This window comes from Syzygium oleosum, unplaced genomic scaffold, assembly GCF_021117445.2.
Source record: "Syzygium oleosum isolate NSW1041296 unplaced genomic scaffold, Sole_v2.1 Sole_v2.19, whole genome shotgun sequence".
NCBI lineage: Eukaryota > Viridiplantae > Streptophyta > Magnoliopsida > Myrtales > Myrtaceae > Syzygium > Syzygium oleosum.
In genome coordinates this window covers 5,496,690-5,512,320 of record NW_026607503.1, presented here as the reverse complement: position 1 = coordinate 5,512,320, position 15,631 = coordinate 5,496,690, and the positions used below count along the sequence as shown (strand labels likewise).

At 40.3% G+C, this 15,631-nt stretch overlaps 1 pseudogene; it reads right to left on the bottom strand.

Moving 5' to 3' along the window:
• Window positions 1-657: 657 nt before the first annotated feature.
• Window positions 658-4,240, bottom strand: LOC115663913 ((-)-germacrene D synthase-like; annotated as a pseudogene).
• Between the last annotated feature and the right edge of the window lie 11,391 nt (window positions 4,241-15,631).

The window sequence follows — 15,631 nt, the reverse complement described above, 5'->3', positions numbered from 1 at the left end:
TCTGGCTCGAAACAGTTGACCCACCGCAGTTGGTCAGTCACAGCAAGAAGAAAAAATGGCTTCTTGCTCTCTTTTCTCTGCTGATTCAGCTGCAACAATCCTTTGTTCAAGAACCCGAAATGATGGTGAGTTTGGACCACGTTCCTTTCGTCTTTTGCTCTTTTTTTCCTTGTTTTTGTCAATTTTTCCTTCTGTATTTCCTGGTTTATGGTGAGTTTGGACCACGTTCCTTTCGTCTTTTGCTCTTTTTTTCCTTGTTTTTGTCAATTTTTCCTTCTGTATTTCCTGGTTTATCTGGAAAAAGATGGAGAAGGGAAAAAACAATAGCAAGATTCAAGCTGGTGGATGTTCTAATGTTTTTCTTGGTGTTGGAGCCACATGATAGGATGCCATTTTTTTCTCTGTTGATCATATGTTACGATGCTTTGTACTTTAGCTCTGTATTGTGTCCGGCGGTTTCATCTCGGTTTAGCTTAATACAAGAGTAGCAGTGGTAGAAGAAGAAGAAGAAGAAGAAGAAGATTGTCCCTTTTGGAAAATGTGACCTTCAAGCTTTCTCATAGTAGATCTCATTCTCATCTTTCCAATGTACATACAGCTAAAATCAACTCGTTTTATCACCATACCATTCTTAATCACATCCTTTGAAATCCAAAATGAAAATAGCTCTTCGAAAGCTTAATTTATTTAATTTAATTTTTTTGGATGAGTAAATTATATGCTTCATTTCATTCTCCAATGAATAATATGAGGGTAAAGCTACCAGATATCCATACTGACACAACCATAACATTCTCGCTAAAAGCTTTATTGCACTTCAACTGACATATGGATCCCATGTCTTATTCCCAAGCCAATCTCATTAACACTTGACACATGTATATCAAAACTATTGCACTGGGTCCATGAGCACCGAACGTATGTAATCTTTCAGCGTAATATGAGGATTGGTGTAATGATCTCCTCCGTCCTTGTACAGCACGTCCATCACTCGTGTGAGGTTGAGAATTCCTATGAGAAGCGGCATCGGGACAGCAGTCAGGCGAAGACACTCCTCATTCATGTCCTTCCACGCATTATCAACTTTCTTGCGAAGGTCGTTTTCCGCTTCTCGTTCCGTGACACCGAATTGCTTCATGTAACATTGCACGGCCGAGTCCGCATGTTCTCTTCCTTGCTCAAACTGCAAAGATACGTGCAACAAGACATATACACGAGATCTGATGTCACATGTTTCATAGCAGTTGGGTTGGGTCTATATCTTCATTTAACAAGTGCAAGTAAAAAAGGTACCTTATGAGTGGCCAAATCATCCATGAGCCTGCAAATAACTGTTGAAGCCTTGAGTATCTTTGGGTCGTTGAACAACCAATCTAAATTGTCTTTTGTTACCATATCTTGCATTCCAACAAAGGACGTGATCGCTACCAAGTGGTAACCACTCGTTACTTCTGCAATGGACATGTACTCATCCATTGTGGGCTTGTGTTGTTCGTGCAGCCATTTTGCTTCAGCAAAGTAGGATCTCACTTGCCTTTTCATCTGAAATGAAAAGGCAAAACATTTAATTCCTATCAATCGAGAATAATAACACTATGATTGTAGAATATAGCAGAGAAGGTACGATCTTACTGCTTCTTTCGCATAGTAGAGGGCATAGGATCTTACTGTGCAAGCCAGTATTTCTCCAATTTCAACGTAGACATCTATAAATGCTTTGTAGAAGAATCGCATATACTCTGAAAGTTCAATTATGCAATTAATGTCCCACCTGAAATTATCAGATAGGAATACATTACAGGATATTTTGAAAACCTTGCATTGCACGAGGATTTGCTAATCACAATATTACCCTAGAACTATGACAAGTTTAATCTACCAACCCCATTATCTATCAATGCAAAGGGTTGCCAATCAGATACATTTTGCCACATCTTGTAGGTCATGCTAATATGAAACAAAATCTACTTGAAATAAGACACGTGCGGTGCAAATCTAACCTTTGAACAGCTTGAGTAAAGAGCTCTAGCTCTTCATAGGTGGCATAGACATCATATAAGTCGTCAATAACTGAAGTCATTGCGATCACTTTGGTCATCATTCTTCTAACAAGCGCTAATTCGGGCTCAAAATGAACTCCCAAAATCCAAAAGTATCCTTCCACGAGCCTATCTCTTGCAAATGGTAACTTCCTCTTGAAGTCCAGACCCATCCACCACCTACATGTAAAAGGACAATATTCATAATTACTTAAAACCTTCCATAGGGTATAAACAATAAATTAAGTCAATCCTGTGATTGCGTAATTGATCAACCTTGCAAGATCAAATAACTCCTGGTGTTGCTTTTGCAAGTGGCTGAATTCTAACTTGGCCAGTGATAGTAAGACTTTATTATGCAAAGGTTCCCCTTCATACATGGAGATATATCGTCTCGCCTCGAGCCTCGGCACCCCTCGACGAATTGTTTGCTTTAAGGCATGACGGACTTGCATTGCTAGAGGTGGGCTTAGTTGCTCCTCATCAATGGACTCAAGATGGGTTAAACTGAAAGAAAGCGCTTGATCGAGAACATCTTCTCCATGCACACTCAAATGGCTAGCTTCATACAAACTTAGTAATCCACGGATGTCACTTTTGTATTTTTCACTGAACTTCCCACTGGTGTCCTTGAACTTGTTGAAGATGTCTGCTTATAAATCATAGTGAAATCAGGATTTCTATTGAAACATCCCTATTAGACAAAAAGATTCTTCACGAGCGGTCTAAACACCTTTGGTTACCGAAAGAGTAGATAGTAACAATAACAACCAACACATGAATGGTGATTAAGCCACTTGTAGAGGATTTTTTTTTTGCCACGGATGGTGTTTATAATAATTGTCCCTATTGATACAACTGTGTCAAATCGTTTAATGTGTATTGAGAAAGTGAGAGAATCAATCTCTATATCTCTAGAATTATTCTATAAGAAATAGTATGCATCTACATATATATGTTTCATTTAGTTATATTCTAGGTTTTCCGCCACTACATGTGTCTGTGGTCAAGAACGTGAAGAATGCCTCCAGTTTAACACATTTGTGAAATTCCTTACAGTCAAATATTTGTCTAGCAGGAGTACTTTCATGTGTATTATATTTTTACCGGATTGTCCCTTTTGGGGTCATGTTGTGCAATAACTCGGGTGGGTCGTGTACAACTTCAGGCGATTGATTGTTGAATCACCTCAATCCACAGCAGAGAAAGGCAAAGAAGATAGATTCTAGATAATTGCAGAGGATCATAGTATATTGGTTGTAATTTGCGAAATAATAAAAACAGAAAATGGGCCACTCACCTCATGAAATCCGGTAAGCTTGTTGTCGCAATAAACGGAAGAGGAGAGCGACCGTGTAGAGGTCGTCAATATCATGATATCCATTATTACAAACAAAGCAGGTCTCGTTAAGTTGTTTAAGCACATGATCAATCTCGCTTGCGAAGTGGTACGCAATGCCTAAGCGTTGTATTTGATCAATCATGTCCAGTTTCAAGGACGGCTTGTCCGCATCAGCGAATAGCATCCTCTTCACCTCGTCCTTCAGCTTCTGGATTTCTTGTTCCGCCTGCTGATCATGGCCATTTTCCTGCACATAAGCAAGAAAACATGTTAAATTCACTCCGATACCATGGGCATGAAACGTTCATTGGCCCAAGAGCTATCCTTAAATTGTTATTTTGTCCCACTTTTTCTACCTTAAGTAAGTAATCGATTTTGTAGTAACTTGCAAGATCACACTAAAGGAAGGTGGAGCAACATATGTCCTACCATTGAGTTGGAGGGAGCAGCATATTTGGCGAGGTAATCCTCCCACAAGCTTGGATGATAATCTACCAACCGGCGTTCAACCATCTGGCTTTTTACTTTAGCAGGAAGAGGACGATTTGTAGAGGTTTTTCTAGAGACATTTTTGTTCCCCTTCGTACGTAGTTGTCAATACAAGATCAAGAACAAGATGTGGTCGTGAGCTATTTTAGCCTATTTGTTAGGCATTTTTGTTGTATAGATTTCTTCCTAGTATAGAATCCTTCCTATTGTATATCTCCTAATTAGGGTTGTCATATGTCCTATATATATAACAGGATTGAGTATTGTAAATGTACAGAAAACATATTCATTGAATACAAAAAGGAAAGTCTTTTTCTACATGGTATTAGAGCCCTAGGGTTTGATCCTTGGGGTACTGTACGTCAATCATCGACTACGGCGGTCCCGCTCGTCGGAGAGTGGGCTGGGGGTTCGGGGGCAGCACCTCCGAAAAATTTTGGGCTCGCTTTCTTTCTCTATTGCGCCGTCCGACGTGCGTCTTACCCGATCTTCTTCATCACAATTCAGTTTGCGAATCTGATCTCATGGCCGACGAACAGTCGAGTGTTACAAGTGACCAAGCAGATGCTAGCACCTCTGCTACTGCCATTCTGGCAGACCTGACCGCTGCGATGAAGCAGCTCTTGACCCAGCAGGCCACGCCGCCGCGCGTTGAACCTCCTGTTGCACCGATTGCTGTCAAGCTTGATGGTAAAATTTTGGCGTATGGTCCCAGGTTGTTGAGATGTATGTCTCGGGCAAAGACAAACTGGGTTATTTGAATGGTGATTCTCCTGAGCCCCCTCCTACAGATCCATCTTTTAGACAATGGAAGACCGATGATTCTACGGTGAAAGGTTGGCTTATCAATTCTATAGACCCAGCCTTGATACCAAACTTTATTCGGTTTCCTACTTGCCGAGCCGTATGTGATCTTTGTGGCAATGACCTTTTTGATGGATCGACACCTCCCAAATCTATGATATTAAGAGGCGGGTTTCTCGATTGAAGCAAGGCGGTGGACCCATCGAGAAATATTACAATGATCTTCAAGGGCTCTGGCGTGAGATTGATTTTCGCCGTCCTAATCCTATGCAATATCCGGCCGATATTCTAAGGTACAATGCCATTGTTCATGAAGATCGAGTTTATACTTTTTTGGATGGTCTCAATGACCGCCTGGATAATGTTCGTGCTAATGTTATGAAGATGGATCCATTTCCCACTATTGAACAAGCTTATGCCCGAGTCAGGCGAGAGGATATGCGCCAATCTGTCATGCTCTCCACTCCTGTCGAGGTCACCTCTGGTTCCGCCATGGTGTCATAGCGGGGCAAGGGTGATCAGTTAGTGCTTTCTGCCCGGGGACCTCTCCCTAAACCTGGTATGCCAATTCAATCCGAGGGATGCTCTCACTGTAGAAATCCTAAACATATAGCAACATCTTGTTTTAAACTGCATGGTTATCCGGACTGGTGGGATGATTTTCAGACCAAGAAGAAGAAACAAGGCTCCCAAAAGGGGCGGAATGGAGGGCAAGCCTCCTTAGTGACTAGCGGCTTGTCATTAATTCCCATGGAGCCTGAATCTGCTAATGCCGAATCTCTTGAAGGTAATTGTGGGTTTGTCTTTGCTAATGGACATGGTGATGGTCATCATGGGTGGATAATTGATTCTGGCGCTACAGATCATATGACTTCGGAATCTGGTGATCTTCTTACATCTACTACACCACGTCGAGATCATATTTACAATGCTAATGGATATAGCTTTCCTGTGACGGCTGCTGGGCGTGTGTCTGTCACGCCCTCTCTCTCTCTATCTCATACCTTGCTTGTTTCTTCATTGTCTAATCGTCTGTTATCAGTTGGACAGCTTACTAGTAAGTTGAACTGTGTTGTGCTTATGTACCCTGATTTTTGCCTGTTTCAGGACATTCTCATGAAGGAGATTATTGAGCGTGGTACTAAGAGGGAGGGGCTGTATTTCGTGAATGAAATTACTTCTGGACGGACCTATCATTCTCGTGGACAGTTAGCTCAAGAGAAGGAACTTTGGTTATGGCACCGTCGGTTAGGTCACCCATCTTTTGGGTATTTACGGCATTTGTTTCCCAAGTTATTTCATGGTCTATCGAACTCTAGTTTTCAGTGTGATACATGTATTTTGGCAAAGAGCCATCGCACTTGTTTTCCTCCCAGTTTGAATATAAGTTCTACTCCTTTTTCCTTAATTCATTCTGATGTATGGGGTGCGTCTCCTATTACTACTGTATCTGGGTTTAGATGGTTTATCATCTTTGTTGATGATTGCACACGTATGACTTGGCTATATTTGATGAAACATAAGAATGAGGCTGAAGCTATCTTTCGGACTTTCCACCGTATGATTCAGACTCAGTTTGGGGCCAAACTTCAGGTTCTCAGGTCTGATAATGGTGGCGAATACTTAAGTAAACCTCTTGCAGCTTATTTTCAAGAACATGGTTTGATACATGAAACTTCTTGCCCTCAGACTCCTCAGCAGAATGGTGTTGCTGAGCGCAAGAATCGCCATCTTCTTGAAACCACTCGAGCACTCTTGGAGGGTAGCCATGTTCCCCATCGTTTTTGGGATTCTGCCGTAGTCACAGCTGCTTATTTGTTGAATCGCATGCCTTCCCGCATTCTGAGCTATCGCACGCCAATGCAAGCACTTGCTACCCATGTGTCTCTTCCTTCGGTTCTTACATTGCCTCCTAAGGTGTTTGGGTGTGTCGCTTATGTCCATCTTCACAAAAATCAGCGGACCAAACTTGACCCTTGTGCAGTCAAATGTGTGTTTCTTGGTTATGGCCCTTCTCAGAAAGGGTATCGGTGTTATGATCTTGCCGAGAAGCGCATGTATGTCACCATGGATGTAACATTTATTGAGACGGAGTCCTATTTTCCTTCCCCCCCAGTGTCCTATTCAGGGGGAGACTAGTTGTAGAACTAGACATTGGTGGGAGGTAGGAATTGCAGGAGTGATGGATGGGTGCGCACGGCCATGTGAGGCTGCTGAGGCTGAAAATTTTGAGCTACTGCCGCATGATTCTGAGGCTGCACGACCAGACAACACTGAATTACGGCATGGGTCCGAACAGGTGTCAACAGATGCACAGCTGCAACTGTCAACAGATGCACAAACTGCAACAGCCCTCCTTGTCTTCGCCCTCTTCGCCCTCTTTAGTACCACTCCAAGCTCCCGAGAATGTACCTGAGGTAAGTACTTCTACTGTACTTGATTCTTTTGAAGATACTGATGTGCTTACTGGTTATAAGCTACCCGATAGGCATAATAGGGGTAAACCACCGAATCGATATTCTCCAGATGTAGAGGACCGCCGGTCTCGATACCCTATTGCAGACTATGTGTCTGCCAAGAGGCTGTCCACACCACCACAAGCCTTCGTGTTTACAATTCCCTCAGTTCAAGTTCCAAACAGGGTTGAAGAAGCCATGAAGGATCCAAAATGGCTTCAAGCGATGGAGGCAGAGATGGAGGCATTGGAGAAAAATCGAACTTGGAAACTTGTGGAACTACCAAAGGATAAAAAGCCGGTTGGATGTAGGTGGGTGTTCACAGTCAAACATAAGGCAGACGGCACTATTGAGAGGTATAAGGCGCGACTGGTAGCTAAAGGATTTACACAGACTTATGGGGTGGATTATCAGGAAACATTCTCTCCAGTTGCAAAGTTAGACACTATAAGAGTGTTGTTATCTCTGGCTGCAAACTTGGACTGGCCTTTGCATCAATTTGATGTGAAGAATGCATTTCTTCATGGAGATTTGGAGGAGGAGATCTATATGGAGTTTCCACCTGGATACAGATGCGCAGATAAGCCGAACATGGTCTGTAAGCTGGAAAGATCATTGTATGGGTTGAAGCAGTCCCTTCGTGCATGGTTTGGTCGCTTTAGCTCAGCTATGAAAGGGTATGGAGACTCCCAAAGTAACTCAGATCATACTTTGTTCTTAAAAGGTGCTCAAGGAAGAATGACAGCTCTTATCATATATGTAGACGACATGATTATTACAGGCAATGATAGTGCAGAGATTATGAGACTGCAGGAATTATTATCAAGGGAGTTTGAGATGAAGAACTTGGGAGGTTTGAAATATTTCCTAGGAATCGAGGTTGCTAGGTCGAAGGAAGGGATTTACTTGTCTCAGCGGAAGTATGTTCTTGATCTTTTGACCGAAGTTGGCATGCTAGATTGCAAGCCTGCATACACTCCTATGGTACAAAACTGAAAACTTGGAGAGTACCCTGATCAAACGCCTACTAATAAAGAGAAATACCAAATGTTAGTAGGTCGATTGATTTACTTATCACATACACGTCCTGATATTGCTCATGCAGTAAGTGTGGTGAGTCAGTTCATGCATGCACCTAGTGAGGATCATATGAGTCTTTGTGTGGCGCATCATTCGATATTTGAAGTCGGCCCGGGAAAGGGGTTGCTATTTGCAAAGAATGGCCACCTTGAAATAGAAGGTTACACAGATGCAGATTGGGTTGGAAGTGTGACAGACAGGAGGTCTACATCAGGGTATCTTACATTTGTGGGAGGCAACCTTGTTACATGGAGAAGTAAGAAACAAAAGGTTGTAGCTCAATCTAGTGCAGAAGCTGAATTCAGAGGTGTAGCAAAGGGGTTATGCGAACTTCTATGGCTTCGAAAGCTGCTAACTAAGCTCAGGTATCCACCAAGTTTGGAAATCAAATTGTTTTGTGATAATAAAGCAGCCATAAATATTGCTCATAATCCAATTCAGCATGATAGAACCAAACATGTGGAGATTGACAGACATTTCATCAAAGAGAATTTGGAGGCAAAAGTGATCCAGTTACCATTTGTCAAGTCTGAAGACCAGTTAGCTGATTGCTCACTTATCAAGTTGGGTATCAAAGACATCTTTGCACCTACTTGAGGGGGAGTGTGGTCGTGAGCTATTTTAGCCTATTTGTTAGGCATTTTTATTGTATAGATTTCTTCCTAGTATAGAATCCTTCCTATTGTATATCTCCTAATTAGGGTTGTCATATGTCCTATATATATAACAGGATTGAGCATTGTAAATGTACAGAAAACATATTCATTGAATACAAAAAGGAGAGTCTTTTTCTACACAAGAGAGGCGTTGATTCTTGTCTTGCGAAAGGTTTGTTGAAGAGAATTTATAGACAAACACACACTCCACGATGCCAAAGGCTATAGCAATCAAGTTACCAAACCCCACTTGACTAGCCATCTTACTAAATACACCATTTCTTTTACAAAACACCACGTTATTCGAATAATTCCGTCCAATCACAAATACACAAAACTCCAAATTATTTGTTAATTTTATGTGTTTTAAACTGTAATTCTGAACATATCAATCTGATCAATATTCATTTTGGAATAGATTCGAAACGACCGTAGATTATGAACAACTTTCTGATTTAAATGCATTCCAAAAATTGAGTACATATCGGTCTGACCAATATTCGTGTCTTGATCCTATGGCGAAATCATCATATGTGACTGTAACTAGTGATAACAATTCTTTAGCTATGAAATTTAACCATGGCCTGCCTATTGAATTCTTGTCGCTAAGGGAAATAAACTTGTTAATAAAATAGAGCCCGTTGAATTCTTGTTGTTACGGGCAATGAAGGTCGTAATAAATAGAGTTCACTATCTTGTAATCGAAGTGCCTTTGCCACATAACTACATGACTTTTTTTTTTCATAAAACTAGATCCCTCATTGAATGTCCAAACATGTTCAGACTTGAACTCCCTTTTGAATCTCCTTGTCAAGGGGCATTAGGCTTTTGCAGTTTTCTTACACCAACTGTGATGTTTATAACCTACATAAAGTCTTCTCTGGATCCAAGGATAGTTTCACTTATACCACATATAAGAAAAATATTGTATGATCTATAGATGTTAATCAAGCTAGTCTCCATTCTTGATCATTTAAATCCCACCGTAGGACCCTCATTATTAATGGCTCCATATCTACGTGAGTTTCATATCTATGAGGGGAACTAATATTTACGACCATCGAGATGCTAAGGTAGCGAATGATAACCATTCTGTTCCAGAATGAGTTCCTAAAACAGAAATAGATTTTTCTATTTCTGGTTCCAGGATGAGTTTCTGAGAAAAGAAACCCGTTTGATAATGACCAAAAATTTCTATTTCTGTAACAGAAACCTGTTTGATAACAACACAAAATTTCTATTTCCTGAAACAAAAACCCATTTGATAAATAACACAAAATTCTATTTCCAGGAACAAAAATCCATTTTTTTAGAAATGGAATAAAAATAATTAGAAAATCCAAAAAATTCCTAAAAATCTCAAAAAAATCCAAAAATCCAAAAAAATTGAAAAATTCTAGAAAAATTCATCACAATTTCCAAAAAATAAAAAAATTCAGATTTCGGGAAAATAGGAAATTTGTTGAATTTTAAAAAAAAAAATCAAAAAATCAAAAATTTCAAAACTTCATAGAAAGGCTTAAAATACCTGTGGCCACCCACTTTTAGTGAAATTTTAATTTTTTTAGGTGCCCAAAAAAAATAAAAAATAAAAAAATTTCAAAACTTCATTGAATAGTTTAGAATACATGTGGCCACCCACTTTGAGTGAAATTTAAATTTTTTAAGGTGCCCAAAAAAATTCAAAAACTCAAAATTTTCAAAACTTCACAGAATAGCTTAGAATACCTGTGGTCACCCACTTAGAGTGAAATTTTAATTTTTTGAGGTGAAAAAAAAGCAAAAAATCAAAAATTTCAAAACTTCACAGAATGACTTAGAATATCTGTGGCCACCCACTTTGAGTGAAATTTAAATTTTTTTAGGTGCCGAAAAAAAATAAAAACATAAAAAAATCAAAAATTTTAAAACTTCACAGAATGACTTAGAATGCCTCTAGCCACCCACTTTGAGTGAAATTTAATTTTTTTTAGGTGCCCAAATGGTATTTTTGATTTTTTTGATTTTTAAATTTTTTTCGGCACCTAAAGAAAATTAAATTTTACTCAAAGTGGATGGCCACATGTATTCTAAACCATTCTGTGAAGTTTTGAGATTTTTTATTTTTTGCTTTTTTTCCTTTTTTTCGGCACCTAAAAAAAATAAAATTTCATTCAAAGTTGGTGGCCACAGGTATTCTAAGACATTCTGTGAAGTTTTGAAATTTTTTTATTTTTGCTTATTTTTTTTTCGGCAACTAAAAAAAATTAAATTTTGATCAAAGTGGGTGGCCACAGGTATTCTAAGCAATTCTGTGAAGTTTTCAATTTTTTTTATTTTTTTCGGCACCTAAAAAAATTTAAATTTTTCTTAAAGTGGATGGCACAGGTATTTGAAGACATTCTGTGGTAACCAGAATGGTTATCATCTCCAAGTTAGCAAATGGCCACAGGTATTCTAAAGGATAAATATTACTGGGGCAATCTAACCATTTACTAGCTTGGAGAGATGCCTACAGAGTCTCTGGTTGTTCAAATGTGTTATTGTCAAACACATTGATGGATTTCACCTATGGCAATGTAGATGTACACTGCTGTCGCTTGCATAAACATTGCACTAATCATGGACAAGTTGTTCATGAAAATGTACGCCCTAAAACCATGAAGTGGCCTTCAACAAGCCTATCTCTGGCAAAAAGGTTGCTTCCTCTTATAGAGTCTAATCAATCTCATCCGCCACTACAAAAAAACAAGGATTTAGCCACGGAAAATTAGCGACAAAAAATTATTCGTCGCTAATTTGCGATGGAATTTGCGATGAAAACTAAATTCGTCACTAATTTGCGACGAAAAATTATTCGTCGCTAATTTGCGATGAAAAATAAATTTATCGCAAATTAGCGACGAAAAAAAAATTTGTCGCTAATGAATTTGCAACGAAAATTAAATTCGCCGCTAATTTGCGACGAAAAAATAATTCGTTGCTAATGAATTTGCGACGAAAATTAAATTCGTCACTAATTTGCGATGAAAAAAAAATTCGTCGCTAATGAATTTGCGACGAAAATTAAATTCGTCACTAATTGCGACGAAAAAAAAATTCGTCGCAAATTAGCAACGAAATTTTCGACGAAAAGTAAATTCGTCGCTAATTTGCGACGAAAAAATAATTTGTCGCTAATGAATTTGCGACGAAAATTAAATTCGTCACTAATTTGTGACGAAAAAAAATTCGTCGCAAATTAGCGACGGAATTTGCGACAAAAATTAAATTCGTCGCTAATTTGCGATGAAAAAAAAATTCGTCGCAAATTAGCGACGGAATTTAAATTCATCTCTAATTTGCGACGAAAAAAAAATTTGTCGCAAATTAGCGACGAAAATTAATTTCGCCGTTAATTTGCGACGAAAAAAAAATTCGTCGCTAATTTGCGACGAAAAAAAAATTCGTCGCTAATTTGCGACGAAAAAAAAATTCGTAGCTAATTTGCAATGAAAAAATTCGTCACAAATTAGCGACGGAATTTGCGACGACAAAATAATTTGTCGCTAATGAATTTGCGATGAAAATTAAATTCGTCACTAATTTGCGACGAAAAAAAAATTCATTGCAAATTAGCGACGGAATTTACAGACGAAAATTAAATTCGTCGCTAATTTGCGACGAAAAAAAAATTCGTCGTTAATAAATTTGCGACGAAAATTAAATTCGTCGCTAATTTGCGATGAAAAAAAAATTCGTCGCAAATTAGCGACGGAATTTGCGACGAAAATGAAATTCGTCTCTAATTTGCGACGAAATAAAATTCGTTGCTAATTTGCGACGAAAATTAAATTCGTTGCAAATTAGCGACGGAATTTACGATGAAAATTAAATTTGTCGCTAATTTGAGATGAAAAAAAAATTTGTCGCTAATGAATTTGCGACGAAAATTAAGTTCGTCCCTAATTTGCGACGAAAAAAATTTCGTCGCTAATGAATTTGCGATGAAAATTAAATTTGTTGCTAATTTGCGACGAAAAAAAAATTACTCAAATTAAAACTCTTAAGGTTACTTATACAAATTTGTGAATGCTGGAGACAAATTTTAGTGCAAAACAACATTTTTCAACGACAGCCACCATTCGTGCCTAACTTCTAATTATTAGTTGTTGGATCATAGATTTTTATGGGCAAAAGTACACTATAAGTGTCATAACTTGTGTACAGCGATCACTTTGGTGCCATAACTTTTTTTCGGATCACTTTTGTGCCAACTTTTTTGAAAAACGATCATTTTAGTGCCAATGCTGACGTGGCTCGCCGGAAATCCGATGTGGCGCTGACACGGCTCGCCGAAGAGGTCCAGTCAGCATTAAAAACCAAAAACGACGTTGTTTAGCCCGCTGACGTGTACATTTTTTTTAAAAAAATTATATTATATTAAAAAATAATTTAAAAAAAAAAAAGGCTACAGCAGCGGCGAGGGAGCCCTTGCCGCTACTGCCGCCAACCCACCACCGCCGGGAAGGCCCGGCGGTGGTGGGCGCAGTGGTCGGCGAGGGTCACCGGCCCCTGGTCGGGGCCCGGCGACCCTCGCCTCGCCAAGAGAGGGCTTGGATCCAGCGAGGCGAGACCTCGCCCGGCGAAGCGAGGCCGACCTCGCCGTCGCGCGGCGGCGAGGTCGGCCTCGCCTTCGCGGACAGGGACGGACCTCGCCGTCGCGACCCGGGCGACGGCGAGGTCTCGCCTCGCCCGAAGCAAAGGCGAGGCCGGACCTCGCCGTCGCCTAGGTCGCGACGGCGAGGCTAGACCTCGACGTCGGCTGGGTCGCGACGGCGAGGCTAGACCACGTCGTCGGCTGGGTCGCGACGGCGAGGTGAGGTCTCGCCTCGCCGGATCTGGCCCTTGCTGGGCGAGGCGAGGGTCGCCGGGCCTCGGCTAGGGGCCGGTGACCCTCGCCAACCACTGCGCCCACCACAGCCGGCTCTTCCAGGCGGTGGTGGGTTGGCGGCAGCAGTGGCGAGGGCTCCCTCGCCGCTTCTGCAGCCTTTTTTTTTTGTAATTATTATTATTTTTCTAAAAATTAAAAAATTCGAAAAAAAGCCACATAATTTCCACGTTTACAAGTCAGACCATTTTTTTTAATATAAATGCCAGGTCAGCTTTTTGGCCGGAATTTTGGCCGGAGTCACTTAAGTGATCTATTTTCCTCCGACTTGGCACCAAAGTGATTCGAAAAAAGGTTATGGCACCAAAGTGATCGCCGTACACAAGTTATGGCACTTATAGTGTACTTTTGCCGATTTTTATGATTGTGGATCTTAAGCTTTCAATCTTATATCTTGAGATTTTGTAGCTGTTTAATTAAATCTTTACAATGCACGAGTTTTGAATAGATAGTCGTGTTTGCAAATTTAAGATTGCTCGTTATATATTGAACATAAGATTATCGTTTTATTATAAAATAGAATGAAAAGATTGCGGATACCCGATGAGAATCCTAGACGGGTTTGTGATATAACATCAAAAACTCATAACAGGTTGGAGATGGATAATAAAAGAAAATTAACGGGAACCCAAATCTTTCCCGCTTTCATCCCTAATGAGTGCCACCCTAAGAGAACACGACCAAGTTATATTGAGTAATTGATGACATGACCAAAATGAATACTAAAGTGTACATAAGAAAATGTTCTTTCACCTACTAATGTTTGTCCAAATCCATTCATTAGCCATTGCTACCATCCATTCCTACACCTAGAAAAACAGTAGGTGGTTGTAAGGGTGAGCAAGTTGGACTATCCAAACCGGGACCGGACCGGATTGACCAATTTGGTCCGGTTCTCGGGAATATCGGTCCGGTTCCCGGTTCATAAAAGTGGAACCGATTTCCGGGTTGTCTGGTTCCCGGTTTTAGGGTGGGAACTGGATCGGACCGATAAATATATATTTCTAATTTTTTCATATATATATTTATTTACTTTTTAAAATTTTTGAAAAAAATAGAAAGCCTAATCTAATTTTCCCAATTCCTTATTGCCTTTATCAATAAGTGATTGGTCCCATTGGAACTGGATCGGATCGATGGTTCGGTTCGGTCCGGTCCACGGTCTCAAGACTAGCTGGTCTGGTCCCCGGTCCTAGAAATTGTCCTCCCAGTCCGATTCCCGATTCTTGGACTGGATCGGACTGGACCGGGAACCCCTAGGTGATTGAATCAGCTAATGCTTACCATCATTGAAGGGAAGGGAATTCGGAAGAGCATTAAACTTATCAATATACGTCCGACGTACGTGAGCCAAAATCGATCTGAACCTTATCGGAAGCATCGCTACGCCAATTTTGTAAAACTCGCAAGTCGTTGTCGACGAGGGCAGTGCTACCTAATTAACAAGAGTTGTGGTGACTGCGTCAGACCATAACTAGGGTCGCTCGACCCCCCACCATCTCGCGTCCCGCCCTCCCTCTCCCTCGATGGTGACCGATGGCGAATCCGCTCCAGACAATGGCTAGTCATGGCGGATGCCCATGCCCTGCCCTTAAGGGACACGGTACCGTCGATGCGGCAAACTCAATTCCTCTATCTCTCGTTCTTTAATTTTTTTTAAATTATCTTAAAAGATGTTGTGGAGTTTTTCGACATAGCATTTCTCTTGCAATAAAAAAATTTAATATTCTCTTCATCGTTTAATGCCGAATAATTTTCAAATTTTCCCCTTTATTGAAGAGAGAGGTTAACCCTTCCAAAAATATTTGTCAAAAGAAAATTAAATTTGGCCGGTCAAAAATTCCACACCCCAAAAG